This window comes from Lipotes vexillifer, unplaced genomic scaffold (assembly GCF_000442215.2).
Source record: "Lipotes vexillifer unplaced genomic scaffold, Lipotes_vexillifer_v1.1 scaffold163, whole genome shotgun sequence".
NCBI lineage: Eukaryota > Metazoa > Chordata > Mammalia > Artiodactyla > Lipotidae > Lipotes > Lipotes vexillifer.
The window spans coordinates 2,129,197-2,148,807 of NW_006788722.1; positions in this window are offsets into that span (position 1 = coordinate 2,129,197).

Below are 19,611 nucleotides of genomic sequence, written 5' to 3' on the forward strand. Positions count from 1 at the left end.
AAAGAGGCCGGAGGGCAGGTTCTCTAACTCTGTTATTCTTGAGAGATAGACGATGCCAGATCCCTGGAACCACACCAGACAGCATTTCTTAACCTCGTGGGTCCCTTTGGTCCTCAGGACTCCGAGGGCTGGGTCTCGGGAATCGGGGAGAGATCTGGATGCAGGTTACCGCAGAGCAGGAGCCTGATTTACCGACTGCTTGAGCTGTAAGTCTGCTCACGAAAAGTCGATAACCTCCTGGGTTGTTGGAAGGCCACGAACATAAAGTGAGCCATATTGTGTAAAACGTATGACCTCATTTTCCAAGACATAATGAAAGACTGGAAGAAAAGAGAGAGGAAAAGTTTTCCAGAATTGCTTTGTATTTTTTTTCTCCCCCTCCCAAGTTGTTTTATAGTGCGATAACCCACACAAAAGGAGAATAGAACTGGAATATCCAGTGTGCACATGTCGAAGATATATTCTTAAATGTCTGGTTGTAGTTCACACTGAAGAACCAGTGTAGTAGGTATTTACAGTTTTAAGAGTATATAAAATTTTTTCTTTGTTCCAGGTCAGTATTAATTTTATTTCTAAAAAAGACAGCAAGAAGAGATAAGCCTAATTCCAGTGCTGTCTTGAACAAGGTTGTAATATACATTTTCTTAATTACTTTGACTTTTATTGATGTTAGGTTTTTGCATTTGGGGATTACAAAACTTGAAAAGGAAATCTCTCATCATGGTAAAGATAGCTCATCCCCAAGGCATGTGGAATGACTAACCACACTCATAAACTGGACGCCAGGGGAGTCACTCCCCAGCGTATTTTTGTGACCAGGGATTATTTGATCCACACAATAGCGATGTGGAATCAAGAACTGAGATGGTTTGGAAAATCCAAGCAAACAGCAATGCAAATACCTTTAGACTCTGAGCTCAAATATGTCAGTGTTGGATTAGAAAGGCTACTGAGTTGGCATATCTGGGCCATTTTTCTGCTTCACTGTGATAGTGTGCTGCTGTAGTTTGTGGTTAATAGAGGTTATATTCTGCATAATTATTTGTATTAGTAAACTACAATCCTGTGCCAATTCACGAAATTGTTTCCATCCCTCTTTTTCTGCTATATGTGTTTAGAAGATTGGTGACTAAATTTCATGTTATTTGATACAGTAATGATACAGATAAAGTTTTTTATTAAAGGCTTTATACCAAGCAAGGCCAACAATCCAGGAATTCATCATATTGTTACTAGTTATGCATAGAGTTTTAAAATGGGTTGCCATTAATTAAAATTTTAAAAAGACTGCAACATAATAAATTAAACACTTGCACAGTAGCACATAATTCCGCATAAACACTAGTTAGAATTTGCAAAGTGAAATGTTTAATAGGTTTGGGCTTGTGATCTTGAAAACTAATGTTGGTTTTTTCATTGTACTTTCTTGCGAGAGTTAATCAAAATTGGAATTTCAAGACAGTTTATATCATGTCATTTTAGACCATAATATATTTTGCAGAAACCCCAAATTAATCATCTGCATCTTAATTTATCTTCTCCAGCATGTTTGTCTATAAATTTCAAAATTCCCTGTCAACAGAGAAAAGAGAAAAATCTAAATTGTGTCCAAGACACTGAGATTTCTGGAGTTGGCTTAAAAAAAGAAAACTGTTAGGTATACACTGAGAAAAAATAATGCCAGAAAAAGAGCTACAAATTATCCCTTAGCATGTACATAGTATTTCTCTTAGTACTATTATTGGAAAGTTGATGTATTGGGCAATTTGTAAGATTTATCCCCCAAAATGAGTGTGTTCATACAGAGAAAGGACGAGAGAGAGAGAGAGAGAGAGAGAGAGAGAGAGAGAGAGAAACAGAGTAATCAAGGGAGATAATTTGGATAAATAAAATTATTGGGAGGAGGGAGTGTCTGAATGTAGAAGTTTCAGGTGGTATGTTAAAATTATAAACTCAAAAGATCTAAGTTGATAAAATTTAAACATATTTTTACTCTCGATTTGGCATTTTATTTTGCAAGATGCTAGGTAATATAACCAAGTCAAATCTTCTGCAAGTTGTTACGTTTCGTGTTTCTAGTGCATCAGAAACAAACAAAAGAAGTGAGAAATTGATTATTTATTCACCTCTGCGATCAAAGCATAAATTAGGATTTGAAGTAATTACATAATTGTGCTTAAATATCTTATATGTTATAGGGATATGTATTTTCTACCACATTTTTATTTTCAGAGAACAAATTCTGGGATGCAAATGTAAATATGGCTAATAAAAAAAATCAAAAAAAATAATTTTTGGCCTTCAGTTTATCTCTTTTTTAATTTATTTTTTATTGAGGTAACATTGGTTTATAACATTATGTAAGTTTCATGTGTACATCCTTACATTTCTAATTCTTTTTAAAAATTGAAGTATAGTTGATTTACAATATTATATTAATTTCAGGTGTACAACTCAATATTTTCAGGTGTGTAATATTTTTATAGGTTATACTCCATTTAAAATCATTATAAAATATCAGCTATATTCCCTCTGTTGTACAATATATCCTTGTAGCTTATTTATTTTAGACATAGTAGTTTATACCTCTTAATGCCCTATCCCTATCTTGCTCCTCACCCATTCCTTTTCCCCAATGGTAACCACTAGTTTGATCTCTATATCTGTGACTCTGTTTCTGTTTTGTAAATTTGTTCGTTTCTTTTATTTTTTAGAGTTCACATATAAGTGATAACACACAGTGTTTGTCTTTGTCTGATTTATTTTACTAAGCATAATACCCTTCAGGTCCATCCATGTTGTTGCAGATGGCAGAATTTCATTATTTTTTATGGCTGAACAGCATTCCATTGTGTGTGTGTGTGTGTGTGTGTGTGTGTGTGTATGTGACACATCTTCTTTATCCATTCATCTGTTGATGGACACTTAGGTTGCTTTCATATCTTGGCTATTGTAAGTAATGCTGCTATGAATATTGGGGTGCATGCATCTTTTCAAAGTAATGTTTTAATTTTCCTCTTATATATACCCAGGAGTGGAATTGCTGGATCATATGGTAGTTCTATTTTTAGTTTTTTGAGGAAATTCCATACTGTTTCCCACAGTGGCTGCACCAGTTTACATTCCCACCAGCAGTGTACTTGGGTTTGCTCTTCTCCATATCCTTGCCAACATTTGTTATTTGTACTTTTTGATGCTAGCCATTCTGACAGGAGTGAAGTGATATCTTCTTATGATTTTGATTTCCATTTCTCTGATGATTAGTAATGTTGAGCACCTTTTTGTGTTCCTGCTACCCATCTATATATCTTCTTTGGAAAAATTCAGTTCTTCTGCCCATTTTTTAATCAGGTTGTTTGGTTTTTTGATATTGAGTTGTATGATCTGTTCATGTATTTTGGATATTAACCCTTTATTGGACATGTCATTTGCAAGTATTTTCTCCCATTCAGTAGGTTGTCTTTTTGTTTTGTTGAAGTTTTCTTTTCTGTGCAAAGGTTTCAAGTTTGATGAGATTCCATTTGCTTATTTTTGCTTTTTGTTTTCATTGCCTTAGGAGATAGAGCCAAAAATATTGCTACGATTTTTGTCAAAGAGTGTTCTACCTATGTTTTCTTCTAGGAGTTTTGTAGTTTCTGGTCCTCCATTTAGGTCTTTAATCCATTTTGAGGTTTTTGGTTTTGTGAGGTGTTTTTCATATATATGTTATGAGAAAACGTTCTAACTTTATTCTTTTATTGTAGCTGTCCAATTTTCCCAGCACCACTTATTGAAGATACTGTCTTTTCTCCATTGTATATTCTTGTCTCTTTTGTCATAGATTAATTGACAGTAGGTGTGTGGGCTTATTTCTGGGCACTCTCTACTCTTCCATTGATCTATGTATCTGTTTTTGTGTCAATACCATACTGTTTTGACAACTTTGTAGTATAGTCTAAAGTCAGGGAGCATGATACCTCCAGCTCAGTTTTTCTTTCTCAAGATTGCTTTGACTATTTGGAGTCTTTTGTGGTTCCCTGTAAATTTTAGGATTATTGTTCTAGTCTGTGAAAATGTCATGGGTATTCTGATAGGGATTGCATTAAATCTGTTGATTGCTTTGGGTAGTAATGACAGTTTAACAATATTAATTCTTCTAATCCATAAACATGGGATACCTTTCCATTTATTTGTGTCATCTTCAATTTCCTTCATCAGTGTCTTATAGTTTTCAGAGCAGAAGCCTTTCACATCCTTGGTTAAGTTTATTCCTAGGTATTTTATTCTATTGATACAATTTCAAACAGAATTATTTTCTTGTTTTCTCTTTCTGAGAGTTCACTTTTAGTGTATAAAAAGCAACAGATTTCTGTATATTAATCTTGTATCCTGCAACTTTGCTGAATTCATTGATTAGTTCTTATAGTTTTTGGACGGAGACTTTAGGGTTTTCTATATACAGTATCATGTCTTCTGCAAATAGTGACACTTTTACTCCTACTCTTCCCATTTGAATGCCTTTTATTTCTTTTTCTTACCTGATTGCTGTAACTAGGACATCCAATACTATGTTAAACAGAAGTGGCAAGAGTGGGCATCCTTGTCTTATTCCTGTTTTTAGAGGAAAATCTGTCAGCTTTTCACCATTGAGTATGGTGTTAGCTGCGGGTTTGTCATAAATAGCCTTTATTATGTTGAAATATGTTCCCTCTATACCAACTTTGATGAGAGTTTTTGTCATGAATGGGTGTTGAGTTTTGTCAAATGTTTTTCTGCATTTATTGAGATGATCATGTGATTTTTATTCTTCCTTTTCTTAATGTAGTGTATCACTTTGGTCAGTTCATGGATATTGAACTATCCTTGCATCCCAGGAATAAATCCCATTGATCATGGTGTATGATCTTTTTAATATATTGTTTAATTCAGTTCGTTAATATTTTGTTGAGGATTTTGGCATCTATATTCACCAGAGATATTAGCCTGCAATTTCTTTTTTTGTAGTGTCTTTGTCTGGTTTTGGTATGAGGTAATGGTGGTCTTGTAGAACGAATTTGGGAATGTTCCGTCCTCTTCATTTTTTTTTTTTTTCTTGGCTGCACCATGTGGCATGCAGGATCTTAGTTCCCTGACCAGGGATTGAACCTGTGCCTCCTGCAATGGAAGTGCAGAATTTTAACCACTGGACCTCCAGGGAAGTCCCCTCCTCTTCAATTTTTTGAATAGCTTGAGGAGGATAGGTATTAGCTGTTCTTTATATGTCATGTAGAATTCCCCTGTGAAACCATCCAGTCCTGGACTTTTGTTTGCTGGGAGGTTTTTTTTAAATTATAAATTCAATTTTACTACTAATGTTTTTTCAGATTTTCTATTTCTTCCTGATTCAGGTTTGGAAGTTTGCATATGTCTAGAAATTTATCCATTTCTTTTAGGTTATCCAATTTGTTGACATAGAACTCATAGTATTCTCTTATGATTTTTTTTGTGTCTTTGTGGTATCTGTTGCTATTTCTCTTCTTTCATTTCTTATTTTGTTTATTTGAGTCCTCTCTTTTTCTTGATGAGCTAGCTAAAGACATCAATTTTGTTCATCTTTAAAACAAAATCTCTTGGTTTCATGATATTCTTTAATGTTTTTTTGTCTCTATTTTATTTGTTTCCTCTCTGATCTTTATTATTTCCTTCCTTCTCCTCACTTTGGGCTTTGTTTGTTCTTTTTCTAATTTCTTTAGATAGTAGGTTAAGTTGTTTATTTGAGATTTTTCTTGTTTCATTAGGTAGGTCTATACTGCTATAAACTTCCCTTTTCGCACTGCTTTTCTGTGTCCCATAGATTTTGGAAATTTGTGTTGTTATTTTCATTTGTCTCAAGGTATTTTCTGATTTCCTCTTTGATTTCTTCATTGACCCATTGTTGTTTTTTTAAAATTTATTTATTTAATTTATTTTTGGCTGTGTTGTGTCTTCATTGCTTCACGTGGGCTTTCTCTAGTCGCGGTGAGTGGGGGCTACTATTCGTTGCGATGTGCAGGCTTCTCATTGCGGTGGCTTCTCTTATTGTGGAGCATGGGCTCTAGGCACATGGGCTTCAGTAGTTGTGGCACATGGGCTCAGTAGTTGTGGCTTACAGGCTCTAGAGCACAGGCTAAGTTGTTGTGGTGCATGGGCTTAGTTGCTCCACAGCATGTGGGATCTTCCTGGACCAGAGCTCGAACCTGTGTACCCTGCATTGACAGGCAGATTCTTTAACCACTGCACCACAAGGGAAGTCCTGACCCATTGTTTTTAAATAAAATGTTGTTTAGTTTCCATGTGTTTGTGTTTTTCTTCCTGTAGTTGCTTTCTAGTTTCATACCATTGTGGTCAGAAAAAAATGATTAATATAATTTATATCCTCTTGAATTTGTTGAGACTTGTTTTGTGACATACACTGTGATCTATCCTGGAGAATGTTCCATGTGCACTGGAAAAGAATGTGTATTCTGCTGCTTTTGGATAAATTTTCCTGTAGGCATCTTTTAAATCCAACTGGTTTAATGTGTCATTTAAAGCTACTGTTTTCTTATGAATTTACTTTATGGAAGATCTGTCCATTGATGTAAGTGAGGTGTTAAAAAGTTCCCTACTATTATTGTATTATTGTCAATATCTCCCCATAGGTCTGTTAATACTTGCTTTATACGTTTAGGTGCTTCTATTCTATTCTTTATATATTAGGTGCATATATGATAATGAGTGTTATATCTCTTCTTGTATTGATCCCTTTATTCTTATATAATTCCTTTCTTTGTCTTTTGTTATAGACTTTGTTTTAAAGTCTATTTTGTCTTATATGAGTATTACTACCCCAGCTTTCTTGTCATTTCCATTTGTATGAAATATCTTTTCCTGTCCCCTCACTTTCAGTGTTTGTCTCTAGCTCTGAAGTGAAGATCTTGTAAATAGCATATAAATGGGTCTTGTTTTATCCAGTCAGCCACCCTATATCTTTTGCTTGGAACATTTAGTCCATTGACTTTTAAAATGATTATTGATAAGTATGTACTTGTTGTCATTCTTTTTTTTTTTTTTTTTTACTGGTTTTCTGGTTGTTTTTGTAGTTATTCTCTGTTCTTTTCTTCTTATTATAGTTTCTTCCCTTGTGGTTTGATGATTTTCTATATGGTATGCTTGTGTTCCATTCTCTCAGTTTTTGTGTATCTATTGTAGATTTTTGATTTGTGGTTACCATGAGGTTTGTAAATGTTGACCTATAACTATATCTACTTGATTTAAACTGGTAGCCATTTAAGTTCAAATACATTCTAAAAGATCTACATTTTATTCCCCTCCCCCACATTTTGTGTTTTTGTTGTCATATTTTATATCTTCATGTTTATCTCTTCACTATTTATTGTCTTTATAGTTGATTTTATAATTTTTTGTTCTTTAATCTTCATACTAAGTTATATAAGTGATTGAACCACAGCCTTTACTATATATTTGCCTTTATTACTGGGATTTTTTCTTTCCTATAAATTCTTACCTTTTTGCTGTAGCCTTTCCTTTTCCACTTAGAGAAGACCCTTTAACATTTCCTTTAGGATAGGTTTAATATTGATGAACTCTTTTAGTTTTTTTTTCTTTGAGAAGTTCTTTCTTTATCTTACAATTTTAAACAATTTTTCTGGGTAAAGTATTCTAGGTTGCAGGTTTTTCCCTTTCAACAGTTTGAACATATCTTTCCACTTCCTTCTGGCCTGTAAAGTTTCTGCAGAAAAATCAAATGATAGTCTTATGGGTGTTACCTTGCATGTGACTCTGTTTTTCTCTTTCTGCCTTTATATTTCTCTCTTTATCTTTAAATTTTGTCGTTTTAATTATGAAGTGTCTTGGTGTGGGTCTTTTGGGTTTCATCTTGTTTTGGACCCTCTTTGTTTCCTGTACTTGGATATCTGTTTCCCTCTTCAGGTTCAGGAAGCTTTCAGCCATAATTTTATTAAATACATTTCAACCCCTTTCTCTCTCTGTTCTCCTCTGGGAACCCTGTATTATGAATGTTAGTATGTTTGATATTGTCACAGAGATTCCTTAAACTGTTCTCAGTTTTTTTAAAATTGTTTTTCTTTTTGCTGTTCTGACTCAGTGATTTCCAATATTCTGTCTTCCATATCACTTATGTGATCTTCTGTATCATCTAGTCTGTTTTTAATTCCTTCTAGTGTGTTTTTCATTTCAGTTATTTATTCTTCAGCTCTGACTGGTTATTTTTTATATTTTCTAGTTTCTTGTTAAAATCCTCACTGATCATTTGTTGTTCTGTAGTTCAGTTAACATTCTTATTAATAACTAATGCTTTAAATTCTTTATCTGATAAATTATTTATTTCTGTTTTGTTAGCTGTTTTTTCAGTTTTTTTTCTTGTTCTTTCATTTGAAACAAATTCGTCTTTCCTTTGAGTTTGATTAACTTTTTCTGACTCTATCAAATTAGGTGAAACCATTACCTATCCTGGTCTTGAGGGGTGTCCTTATATGGGGCATCCCTCTATAGTCTGCACATGCCAGCGGCTTTGGTGGGAAGGCTGGATCTGATGTGGGCATGAGTCAAGTCTTTCCCCAGGGTGTGCTGGCAGCTACCACCTTGGTAGGGGGTGGAGCTGGAGATGAAATGGCTAAAGCCAGAGCCAGGTGTGAGCAGGTTTTCTCCTCAGCTCAGTGGCCAACACCACCCTATTGGGGGCAGGAGTGGGTTCTAAGTTGCTGGAGCAGAATCCCTGAGGATAAGGTCTGAGCTGTCTCCATTCTTTCTAAGTGTGTGCTTTCCCCTCTCCCAGCACTGGTGCCCTCACCACAGGAGGAACAGTGCTGGAGCAAGAGGGGCTGGAGTAGGTGCTTAGCATGGGTTGGGGCACTGGCTGTGGCAGTTCCAGCACAGAGTTCTGGACTGCTCTCGACTCACTGCCCCTGTAAGTGCTAGCAATGGCTGCCCCTACCCCATTCAGTTCCCAGCTGGCTACATCCCTCACAACTGCATACTTCTCTTGTCCACTGCAGCCCTCATCCCAGTGTGGAACTGCTTACAGAGCAGGCAGGTCCTGAGTGAGCACTCAACTCAGGCTGTGGTACATACTCGGGCTGTTGCAGGAAACCAGCAAGTCCTGGGCAGTTTCAATCTGCTTCCTCTGCCTTGTTTCAAGAGTAAGCAAGCATGTGCACATGAGCAGAGTCTAGGTTTGTTACAGCCCTCCTGTTAGTCCCACTGGTTCTCAAACCTGCTAAGTAGACATGCCCCCCTAGTGTTGGACCCCAGGGCTAGGGTGCTCCATATGTGGTTTGAAGTACAGTAAGTCCCCTATATATCAACGACTTTCATTCCGAGAATGCATTTGTAAGTCCAATTTGTTTGTAAGTCCAGCGAAGTTGACCTAGGTATCCAACTAACACAATCGGCTATATAGTACTGTACTGTAATAGGTTTATAATACTTTTCACACAAATAACACATAAAAAACAAACAAACACAAAAAATAAAGAAAACATTTTTAAATCTTACAGAACAATACATACATACATACATACATACATGGGTTGGCCTCGAGTGAACAGGAAACAAGAGTTACTGACTAGAGGAGGTAGAGGAGGTGAGAGATGGTAGAGCAGAAGGTTCATCAGCAATAGGAGATGGAGGGCAAGCTGCAATTTCACTCACGCCTGACTTGGATGGCACAGGTTCTGGTTCCTTGCTGGATTCAATTCTATCTACCCTCTTGAATAAACGATCCAGTGATGTCTGGGTAGTAGCTCTTTTTTTCTCATCATAGATGACACGGTAGCACTGGATTGCATTCTGAATGGCTGCTGCAACCTTCATGTACCATTCTACGTTTGGGTCCTGTGCGTCAAAAACTAACAGTGTCTCCTCAAATAAAGAAAATCCACTTGCCATTTCCTGCTTCATGAATCTCTTCAATTCTTCAATTACTTCTTCCTCTTGTCTCTCTTCACATCCTTTTTCTGGACCTCCAATTCCATCAGGTCTTTGTTAATAAGCTCCTCATGTTGCACAGCAACCGTACTCTACAATAAAGTACACAAAAGCACAACCACTTGTAGAGGATACACGCACATGACACTGTACTCCAGACATGTGAACTAACTTATGTGATTGAGACATGTGAACACACGTTCACATCTTTGAAAGTTCTCAACTTGAAGGTTTGTTTGTAGGGGACTTACTGTACTCACTCCCAAGGGAGGATCTCTGAGCCCATGTAATCCCCTGCTCTTCTGTGTCCCCTCCCTGGCTCACAGGTCCCAATCTGATCCCTTATCTTCCCTTCCTACCTGACTCCATGCAGATATTGCTTAAAGCCTTGGTTGGATAAGAGTCTTTCTGCCAGTGTCCAGTTTGTTTTCAGTGAGAATCGCTCCACATATGGTGTATTTTCGGTGCGTTCTTGGGGGAAAGTAAGCTCTGCATCATTCTCCTTCACCCTCTTGATCTCCATTCTATCTCTAATTCTGTATACACTACAGTGTGTTCACCACCAAAAATTTAGTTTCTATCCATCACCATAGAGTTGATCCCTTTTATCCATCTCTCCCTCTAAAAATCAAAATTTTAAATTAATCTGTTTAACTATCATATATAACTAAACTTTTACCTTCTTCCAGATAAAAGAAGGTAAAATCCTGATAGGCCCAGTCCCTGAGTTTGTCACCAGTTTGAGCTACTTGGACAAAATCTTAGATTTTGGCTCCTGTTCACAGCAAATTTGTTGGAAAGCAGCCTGAGATCTTGTCCCAACTGGTGTCCCTCACTAAATGTATTGACCTGAGATAGTCACTTTATTTGAGAGTGGAAGCATGAATCCAAAGGTGAAGAGCCCCTCCTCCCAGATCTATGCAATAATATTTGATCATCAGTGTTCATAAATTCACACTCTTTTCTTCCAAATACAAATTCTTCTTTTGAAATACAGTAATAGCATTTTAAACTGAGGGAAATGCATTAATTGAGATTTATGATACCTTTTCTTAGGACCAAATTTAGATTATCAATTCTAGTTTTCAATAACTTAATGACAGTATTTGCCTGCAAAATTAACAGGTAGAATTGTGTTTTGTTTTGACATTTCATAGCATTTAGGTGGCCATTTGCCTAAATTTTTCTTTGGCTGCAAGCAGCACATCTGTGAAATGGAGAGAATAATGCCTGCCTTACAGGGTTCTTGTGAGACTTCAGTGAGATACCATAGTAAAGGACTTATCACAGTCTAGGCCAGTGTATTTTTACTCAGCAAATTTAGTACCCTTCTGTGGCCTTGTTCATTTTATCCAGTTTCTCGTTGGACAATCAACTACCCTGAAAATTCTTCATTCCTTTTTGGTTATAAACAGTGCCTTTTGTACATGTCACAGAGCGCAGGAGCTAACCCACAGACATTACTGAGATGAAGGACGCATTCTGCTGGGGTAAGATAAAATTAATACCCACAGCATTCACCTTCTCCTTGAACTATTTTGAGCTGCTCTATCTAATAGACCCTTCATGCAGTGGGAGTTGAAGTAAACTTTTTTAACCATATGTGACAATTTATGTGCAAAAGGTATTAATCTAATATAACAAAATTAACTGACACTCAAAAGCCCTTGTGATAAGAACTAAAAAGACTCTTATTCCTACAAAGTTTAACACTTATTTGGTATATTATTTGATAAATGAGTTTTTAAAAGTGAAATGCAAACTCTCCTGAATGGCATTCAGGGTCTTCAGAAGTCTATCCAACCTGCTTTTTCACTTTATCCCTGCCTTTCCTTCCAAATTCAACTACCCTCTGCTTCAGCTACAGAGTGTCCTTCACTCTTCCCGTAACACTTTATTTTTTCCTACCTCTATGCCTTTTCACACACTATTCTCTTTGACTGCATTGTCCTTTTCATTGTCTATACCTGGTAAAGCTAAACTGTTTACATCAACCGTGCTGCAGACTACACAGTGAATGTTTATGTAAAATTTCACACTGAAATGGCATTGGTTCATCTTTAAGATCAGTTCTCTGTTAAACCTGCTTTCTTTTCCTCTCTGCTGCCATTCTAACTCAAGTCCAAGCCATTTGTTAGAGTTGCATTGACTTGTTTTTTGTATTATTTTTACTGAAGGGGAGTGGGTTGTTTCCCATACAGTGTAAATTTTTTTGCTTCCTTGAGCATAATCAAGCAACAACCTCACTTCTCTAAGAGCTAGAAAGACTCCAATTCCACTTCTGGCTCTTCCTGTAAAGTGTTGCTAGCCTAGGCTAGTCAGTTAGCTTCTCAGAATAGTAATAACTGCCCTGCACACTACACTTGGTTATTAGCACCAAAAGAAGTAACATATGTGCAAGCACATGAAAACTAACATTTCACATTTGTCGTTATTCTCACTTTAAACAGTTAATTGAATAAATATTTAAGAGCTGTGGAGTTTTCATTTAGGAAGAAATTCAAATTGTCTTTTTTTTTTTTTTAATTGTAAGGCACAAACCTGGTAAACCTAAAAGCACGGCTTTTAAAGGCGTTAAGAGACATTAGAGATTGCTTTTCATCAAATTTCTGAATAACAGCAGAAAAATATCCACATTGTTTAAATTTTATAGGCTTTTAATGTTATTAAGTAATTTTTCCCCAAAATTAAGTAATCAAGACTAATAGAAGTCTTTGAATTAGTGTAATATGCCACACAGCTATCTTATCATATTTATTCCAAATAAATAATAAAATTTAAATAATCTACTCTTAAAATATTTTATGTTGATAGAATTGCAGAATTTTCTGTATTTTTTAGTTTTATTGAGGTATAATTGACAAGTAAAATTGTAAGTTATTTAAGGTACATTGTGATGATTTGATATATGTATACATTGTGAAGATTCCTCCGATCTAGTTAATTAATACATCCAACACCTCACCTATTTATCCTTTTGTATTGTGAGAACATTTAGTTCTACTCTCTTAGCAAGTTACCACGTTATACATTAAATCCCTCAGACCTTATTCATCTTTTAAAAAAAATTATTTTATTTATTTATTTATTTTTGGCTGCGTTGGGTCTTTGTTGTGTGCCGGCTTCCTCTAGTTGTGGTGAGCGGGGGTTACTCTTCGTTGCAGTGTGCGGGCTTCTCATTGCTGTGGCTTCTTTTGTTATGGAGCATGGGCTCTAAGCGTGCGGGCTTCAGTAGGTGTGGCACGTGGGCTCGAGAGTGCAGACTCAGTAGTTGTGGCGCACGGGCTTAGTTGCTCTGTGGCCTGTGGGATTTTCCAGGACCAGGGCTCGAACCCATGTTTCCTGAATTGGCAGGCGGATTCTTAACCTCTCTGCCACCAGGGAAGCCCAGATCTTGTTCATCTTATGGCTGAATGTTTGTACCCCTTTACTAACCTCTTCCTATTTCCAATTTTCAGTATTTTAAAAGTAAAAATTCCTTCTATAAAAAAATGCTATTTAAATATCTTCATTTCCTCCACTGTAAATGCTATTGATCCTAGGATAAATTATTATTTTATGTCCCACTGAGAAAAAAAAATACTGTCAATTAAGCCATCATGCACTACTTTTAAAATTTTCCTTCAATAGTGTCTCAGCATGCCTCATACCCTAAGATATGATTAATTTTTATCCGCTGCCTTTAGAAGAAGTTATTTGGACATTTCTGATTTTGACTCTAAATGATAAGGACTATCTTGTTGTGTAAAAAAATGTAATTTCTGAAAAATTCATAGCCATGTATCTCACATTTCTCTACGTGATAAAAAAAATTCATTTGACAGCATTGAAGGTATAAATGAGCCACTTTTGGAGCTGATAACTGCATTGAACTTCATGGGGAAACTCAGATCCTAGTCCCATCCTTAACTATGTGTGTAACTTTGCAAATTTGACTGACATCTCAAGTAATGTTTTCTTATACACAAATGAGAGGACTGGACTACAGATTGGGAATGTCCCTTCATCTTTGAATATCTATGATCATCAAATATCACATATAATATTTGAATTCTCTAAGTTGATAGACCTTAATCTTTTGAGGAATCAATACTTCTTACAGGTACTAAGGCATTAACATGTATTCATTAAAAACTATATTATGCTTATTATCATGAAAACCAAAAAAATAGCAAAAAATCTAATTTTTATTCAGATATGGCTTTATAACATTGTTTATTACTTTGTTTTACTCAGCCTAATATATCTTCTTGATTTGTAATGATATGGGGAAAAATTATTTACTTAATTTAATTTTTAAGAGAAATTATTAATTTCTCTTATAAATTACAATCAACTGAAATCCCTGGCATATAGTTTGGTCTTTGGTATTCAAATAACTTTAAACCAGTGTGAAATTTTGAGGTAAATCTTCTAAAACTAGAAACTTCTTTAGTTGACTATTGTCAATGTAAAGAAAAACACAACTATGAACACAATATGGTAAGCTACATTGTCTTCAAGGTGATTACAGTATATACTCATTCATATGAAATGTAAGATTAGGAAGGGGAAATTCCACTTGGAGCACGAATAGCTGCACTGAACTATTGTTTTTATGTTGTGCTCTGCTACATAAGTTATCTGGCTTGTTTTAGCAGGGGAACGTTTATGATAAAATTTTAATGTCTCCTTTGTGAAATCCTAGCTCACCATGTCCCCAACAAAAAAGTAGCTTGAAAAGCATAATGCAGTATAAATAGCTAATCATACGAAACCCTGTAAAACTAAAAGTTTTGAAAGACATCAACATAAATATTGATGTCTAAAACAAATGTGTTTTGTTACATGCTAGAATAAATATTTTCCTGGAGCCAATTCAATGTGTAACTAGAATTGAAACTTTTGGAATTAAAGTTCCATATCAGAACTGTCTTTAATAAAATGTGTTTTTCTTCATACATCATAAGTATCATATTAATTCAAAAGACTTTAAGGAATTTATATTTAGCACTAAAAAATTCTTTTCTAAGATACAATATATTTTAACGTTGAAACAAAATACTACTTAATAGAAACCAGAATTAGTCTTCATAACTTAATTTTTCAGAATATCCTATTGAAAATGGAATATAACTGAATGAAAATTACTTTTATGACATGTAAAAGTAAATTGCAATGTGGAAGAGCCAGAGCTTCTTTAGACCAGAGAACCTAATCATTGTTAACATTTATGAATGTCAACAACCTGGAAAAATTGCAAAGCATATCCACACTTCAGGGCCAAGAACGTTCCAATTTAGACTTGATACGTAAGAAGCACAGACAAGAACCAATGGGAAAGTGGGGGGTCGGATGGGGAATAACATGATCAGAGACCAAGAGTGTCCTGCTCCTGACTGGAAATCTATCCTGCTGCCTCACCATCCCTCGTTAATCCCTCGTTAAACTGCTATGTTCTACTGACATTAACCCTTAGGACAGTTTATCCCTCTGTACTGTCAGAGCTTGAATCCTCAAGGGTGCCCATTGTGACCAGACTTTTGGTTTTCAGTTTCATACATAATTATTAATCATTTATTATTGACCTTAAAGACATTCTTCTTTTCAGAAGGTGCCAAGGACAGGGTAGAGAAGACAAAAAGTTCACTCAGAGGAATCTCCATTCAAATGAGATAGATGGACCTTGCTCTCCCTCTTGGGCAGAAGCACACACATGAATACCTTGCTCACAGCCAGACTGATGCATGTGGTGCTTCGAAAATAAACACAGCTAGATTCTTTGCTTGGCAATCACTGTATTCGGACTCAAAATTACTTTTATAAGGTATTCTTTCTTCACACAGGAATCAGAACTGAGCTGGAGAGGAACAGCTGGTCAGATTTTTTCACCTTTGGCCTAAGTCACCACTTTCCACATTGATATTTGATTGAGACAGTGAATAATGGACATTGCTGTCCAGGGTTCAGCACTCAGTTTGCAACCACCAACACTGTCTAGTCTGGGACATGGTAATAAGAGAAATAAATGGCAACCTAGCATATCTGATATTGCACAAGCTTTCTCCTTGCCATAATTAAAAAGTGGCATGAACCCAAAACTAACTTTATAAAATGAATCCGTCAGCTCTGATTCAGGAACAACAATTTCTTCACACTTTCACATTGCTGAAATGTTGTGTTACTAACATCTACATTGATTTTTTTAAGGTACATTATTTAAGTAAATAAAGAAGGATCTCTCTTTGGCAGTGGTAACTTAGAAAGAGTTGTTTATTACTACTTACCTTGTAAAGAATTTTATTGTTCTTTTAACAAGAACAGAGTAATTTTTAGAATCCAGAAATATAAGTACTGAATTGCATGGAAAATATAAATTATAATCATTTATTTCACAAATTTAATATACTTTGACTCAAGCATACACCTTCCATTTAAATTTTACTACAGATGTAGGTAAATGATATGTTACAAATCTTAGCACAAATTCTGTCTCTCAGAAATGGTTTCTTTGTCAACTAACATAGAAACTTCTGAGGTCATCACATTTCATTTCATAATTTTCAAGTCACTGTAGTGCAAAAATTTATTTATTTTATTCAGTGACTGGGCCAACATTGTCCTCTTAGTCTGTGATAAAAGTGACTAATCATAGTAACTATTACTTCTGAAGTTCCTATTAGTATATTTGACATACCCAATTCAGCAAATTCCAAATGGAATAATATTTTATCAAAATCCAGTAGGTTTTTAAAATATATCTAAAGAATGTAATTGAAAGAATATCACCTATTCATGTATTCAACACAGTTTTTTTAATGCCTTCTACATGCTTCTATAAACTCTGTTCTAGGCACTGGAGATAAACTAAGCAGCAACAGAGATTGTGCCCCTCATTGAGTTTACATTCAAGTTGGGTGGCACTGACAAAAAGCAAATAAACAGACAATAACCATTGGCTTATAGGGAAAAATCCACTGGAGAGACTGGAAAAGATAGGTCTTCTTTAGATATGATAATTATGGAAGAGTTTCCTGAGGAGGTGAAATAAAAGAACTGAAACAGGAAAAACATTAACCATTGCAAGAATTCAAGAAAGATCATTTCAGGTGAAAGAAACTCCAAGAACACTTTGTCTGGAGGGCAGTAATCAAGGGAGAGGGTGGTATAAGGAGAGGATAGAAAGGATGATAGAGGCTAGGCCATGTAGGGCCATATAGGTTGCAGGGAAGTGTTGATCTTTTACTCCAGTGCAATGGCAGTTGTTGGAGAATGTAATGCTGATGAGGAATACAACTTGATTCACCTTTGCAGATCACTCTATTACATGGAGTGGAACTGGAGGTAAAAAGCAAGAGGGGAACAATAGTTTGCATTATTTTGATTCTAGTAAAACATTGCTTCATGTGATGAAGCTACAGATCTCAAATAGAGTTTGTAGTACCACTAGTGAAATTTGTGTGGCTGCACAAGGAGGAAGAAACAAGAAACAAAACTCAATTTCTACATTTCAACTTAGTTACCTTCAAAATGAGACAATGGAAATATACAAAAATACCTTGTTTTCTTCACAGTAGGAGATAATGAATGGCTATCAGTTAGAGATTCATGTTAACTAATAGGTCATTGATTTTGTGCCTGGTGATCTCCATTTTATGACTTCTCTTGAAATATATCTAAATGCACATAGACCAGAGCAGCCTGAGAAAAGGAGGTATAAAACTCTCCAGTTCCCTTCCAACTAAAGGAAGACCACAGATTCAGCTGTGTCAAGAAACAGCTGATGCTTGAGCAAGTTTTTATTTGTCCATTCATTGGCTTTTATTTATATATTTGGTTAGTTAGTTTTAAAATAGAATTAAAGAGGCCTCAATGCATTGCAATTAAGAGGTAGAACTAGAGCTCCAGAGATCTGGGCGCCAACCTCAGCTCCGCCATTTACTTAGGGACAGTAACTTTGCTGAGCTCCAGCTTCCTCATTAGTAGAGTGGGGATGTGTTTGCTTTAAGGATTAATTAAGATAACACCTATAAAGTGTTTAGAATACTGCCTGATGTTAATAAGCATTCAGCAATTACTAGCTCAAAAAACATAGACATGTAAAAGAGGTAAAATTTTGCCCTGGGTTAATTAGCTTTCAATTAAATTAAAATTTCATGAAGGCAGAAACCAGGACTGTTTGGTCATAACCATATGCCCAGTAGCTAACCCATTGCTAGACACCAAGTAGCCATGTAATATTGATACATACTACTGAAGGAAGGAAGACAGGCAGGAAAAAAGGAAGGAATGCAGGAAGCAAGGAAGAGAGGGAGGGATTTTCTAACTAATAGAAAGTGAATTGTCTGAAGGAGGATCCCATTAAGGAAAAAGAATTGCTTATATTCAAGACTTTTGATAAAAGACTGAAAAGTGTCGAAGATTTCTTGAGATTATATAGAATAGGGATTCTAGAGCTATTTGTATGCATATGTGTTGCACCTAGGGTATTGTATACATGCATAGTATTCATTCTAGTGTCTGATTTCAATTTCCAAAATATACCTCTAGTGTATCCACTCGTCTCCATTTGCACTGTTACTATCCTAGTCCAAGACACAGATATCCCTCATCTGGACGATTGCTGTCTCTTCTGTGTATGCCTAGAATATACTGAACTCCTTCCGGCCACAGCGCCTTTCAGTTTGCTATATCTTCTATTTATTTATTTATTTATGGCTGCATCGGGTCTTAGCTGTGGCACGCAGGATCTTCGCTGAGGCATGCAAGACCTTTCGTTGCGGTGCTCGGGCTTCTCTCTAGTGGTGTGTGGATTTTCTCTTCTCTGGTTGTGATGCGTAGGCTCCAGGGAGCGTGGGCTCTGTAGTTTGTGGCATGCAGGCTCTCTAGTTGAGGTGCGTGGGCTTAGTTGCCCTGCAGCATGTGGGATCTTAGTTCCCTGACCAGGGATTGAACCCGCATCCCCTGCATTGTAAGGTGGATTCTTTACCACTGGACCACCAGGGAAGTCCCACCTTGCTGTGTCTTCTATCTGGAATGCTCTTCCCCTGGGCTCTCTTCCTTTACTCAGGCTTCAGTTTAAAAGTCACCAACTCTGGGAATGTAAATTTGTGCAGCCACTATGGTGAACAGTATGGAGGTTCCTTAAAAAACTAAAAATAGTGTTACCATATGATCCTGCAATCCCACTCCTGGGCACATGTCTGGAGAAAAACATAATTTGAAAATATACATGAACCCCAGTGTACATTGCAGCACTATTTTCAATAGCCAACACATGGAAGCAACCTGAATGTCCATCTACAGATGAATGGATAAAGAAGATGTGATATATATATAAAGAAGATGGGTATATATATATATATATATATATACACAATGGAACATTACTCAACCATAAAAAAAAATGAAGTAATGCCATTGGATTGGATGGACCTAGAGATTAATCTACTGAATAAAGTAGGCCAGATGAAGAAAAATATCATATGATGTAGCTTATATGTGGAATCTGAAAAAAAAAAAAGATACAAATGAATTTACTTACAAAAAAGAAACAGATCCACAGACATAGAAAACAAACTTATGGTTCTCAAAGGAGAAGGTAGGGGAGAGGGATAAATTAGGAGGATGGGATTAACATATATACACTACTATATATAAAATATATAACCAACAAGAACCTACTGT